This window comes from Silene latifolia, chromosome 8 (assembly GCF_048544455.1).
Source record: "Silene latifolia isolate original U9 population chromosome 8, ASM4854445v1, whole genome shotgun sequence".
Taxonomy (NCBI): domain Eukaryota; kingdom Viridiplantae; phylum Streptophyta; class Magnoliopsida; order Caryophyllales; family Caryophyllaceae; genus Silene; species Silene latifolia.
The window spans coordinates 66,799,158-66,802,349 of NC_133533.1; positions in this window are offsets into that span (position 1 = coordinate 66,799,158).

Consider the following 3,192-nt stretch of genomic DNA (forward strand, 5'->3'; position numbering starts at 1 on the left):
GGATGAGATCATTACTATGATACTTCAGGACGATCGATTCAACCCCACCGCGTTGATCACAGAAATCGACACAAAGCAGAAAAAAGGGTGGAGAAAATCTATCAAATGGACCAACAACCAAGGAAGACTCTTCAAGCTCACCACTGGAGAAGGAGAGATGTTCAAAGGAGAACCAGAAGACGACGAGTTCGAGTCGGAGTCAGAGTCAGAGTCGGAGTCTAGAGAAGTCATTAGAGAATCTACTCCTGTTGTCATCCCCACTCCCTTCGTTTCTCCTAGCTTAGCCTCGAGTAGTCACGATAGTTCGGGAAATGCCCCATTATTCGTCCCTTTGCCGCCACCGACCATGGATCGGTTGGCTTCTTTGTTTCAACTTTACTCAAATCTTAATATGAATAAATCAGGTTCTGCTTACTCTTTGTGTTATCTTGAGTGCAATTCTGTTTACGATGATACTGAGGATGACCAAGACCCAGACTTGACCGAAATACCTCCCTACGTAGCCAAAGAAATACTACAGGAAGGGGAAGAGGGACCTGTAATAGAGGACACCGAACCCATCAATGTAGGAACCGAACTAGAACCCAAAGAACTTAGGATAGGGACTACCTTGAGCTCAACCGAAAGGGCCGATTTCATAGACCTCCTAAATGAATTCAAAGACGTTTTCGCTTGGTCCTACAAAGACATGCCAGGGATCGACAGGGATATTGCCGAACATAGGATTCCGATTAAGCCAGGTTTCAAACCTGTGAAACAGAAGCATCGACGAATGAGAACAGAATGGGCTCTAAAGATTAAGGAAGAAGTTGACAAGCAATTCAAAGTCGGGTTCATCAAAGTTTCCGAGTATTCTGACTGGGTAGCTAACATAGTGCCTGTACCCAAAAAGGATTTGAGAATCCGTGTTTGTGTTGACTTTAGGGACTTGAACAAAGCGAGTCCAAAAGATGACTTCCCTCTACCTCACATCGATATACTAGTAGACAATACTGCGGACCACGCATTACTATCCTTCATGGACGGATATGCGGGTTAGAACCAAATCAAGATGGCCATGGAAGATATGCACAAGACCACATTCGTCACCCAATGGGGAACATATTGCTATACAGTAATGTCGTTCGGATTGATCAACGCCGGAGCTACATACCAACGCACCGCAACTACACTCCTACACGACATGATGCACAAAGAAGTTGAGGTATATGTGGATGACATGATCGTCAAATCCAAAGAAAGAGAGGGACATATTGCGAACCTTCGCACGTTCTTCGCAAGGCTACGAAAGTACAACATGAGGCTCAATCCTCAGAAATGCACATTCGGGGTAACATCTGGCAAACTCCTGGGATACGTCGTTAGTCAAAGAGGTATAGAAGTAGATCCTTCAAAAATCAAAGCTCTGATTGAAATGCCACAACCTCAAACAGAAAAAGAAGTCAGAGGATTCCTGGGAAAAGTACAATACATAAGTCGATTCATATCGAAACTTACAATGATCTGTGAGCCTATCTTCAAGAAACTCAAGAAAACCGACCACACCATGTGGGATGATGATTGTCAGAAGGCGTTTGACCGAATCAAAGAAATATTGGCTAAACCACCAGTGCTCATGCCACCGCAACGAGATCAACCTCTTGGTTTATATCTCACGGTAACTGAGACCGCCATGGGTGCCATGCTGGCTCAAACTGTAGGAAGTGAAGAAAAAGCTATTTACTATCTAAGTAAGAAGTTCTTGGAATATGAGTGCAAATACTCACAACTCGAAAAGACATGACTCGCTCTTGTGTGGGCAACGAAGAAGCTACGTCACTACATGCTTAGCTACTCCGTCAAGATATATTCCAAAATGGATCCAGTCAAATATCTCTTCGAGAAACCCGTCCTCAACGGACGCCTGGCAAGATGGACTCGATGCTCTCGAATTCGACCTTAAATATGTGCGTGAAAGTCATAAAGGGTCATTGTCGCCGAATTCTTCGCAGAAAATCCTATCAACGACGCACAAACCATAGATACTTGGTCATTTCCCGACGAGGATATACTTCAAACAGATGTAGACTCCTGGGATCTGTACTTTGATGGAGCATCAAACTTAAGAGGATTCGGAATACGAGTGTTGCTCATTTCTCCTGAAGGTGAGCATACACCGATTGCTGTCAAACTCGACTTCGAGGTGACAAACAATGCTGCAGAGTATGAAGCTTGTCTTATTGGACTACAAGCGGTAGTAAGCTTAGGCATCAAAAACCTCCGAGTACATGGGGATTCATCACTGATCATCAACCAAGTCACAGGATCTTGGAAAATCCGAAGTGAAAGCCTCGCACCCTATCAGGTTAGGATAGACCAAGTCGCTCAATTCTTTGATCACGTAACATACCTACACCTACCTCGGGAGGAAAATCAATTTGCAGACGCTCTTGCGAAACTTGCATCTTTGATAAATATGCCAGATCACATGATAGAAATGCCTTTGTGTATCGAACGACGGTCAGAGCCGGCTTACGTCCATCAAATCACCAACGAAGAGGAAATCACACAGGAACCCTGGTTCCAAGCAATCCTGAATTTCAAGCTCCATGGTACCTATCCACCAGATATGGACAAGAGGGGACAACGCGCTATACGCCTATTAGCTTCTCAATACCTTCTGATGCAAGGGGAATTATACAAAAGAACACCTCTTGGTGTAGTCCTACGTTGCCTCGATCATTCACAGGCACGAAAGGTGATGGAAGAAGTCCATGATGGAGAATGCGGTCCCCACATGAGTGGGCCCATGATGGCAAAGAAAATCACGCGTTTGGGATATTATTGGACCACAATGGAATCTGATTGCATCAAATACGTGAGACATTGCCACAATTGTCAAATCTTCGGGAATGTACAACATGTCCCTCCTTCGTTGCTCTACACGATGACATCTCCTTGGCCATTTTCCGCATGGGGATTTGACATAATCGGAAAGATAACCCCAGCCGGAACAGGAGGTCACTGTTTTATTCTAGTAGCAATTGACTACTTCACCAAATGGGTAGAAGCAGCTTCTTACACTGGTCTTACAGCTAAAAATGTGGCAAAGTTCATACAAAACAACATCATCTGTCGATATGGTTGCCCACATGAGATCATTAGCGATAATGGGTCACACTTCCAAGCCGAAACCGAGCAATTGCTAGCCAA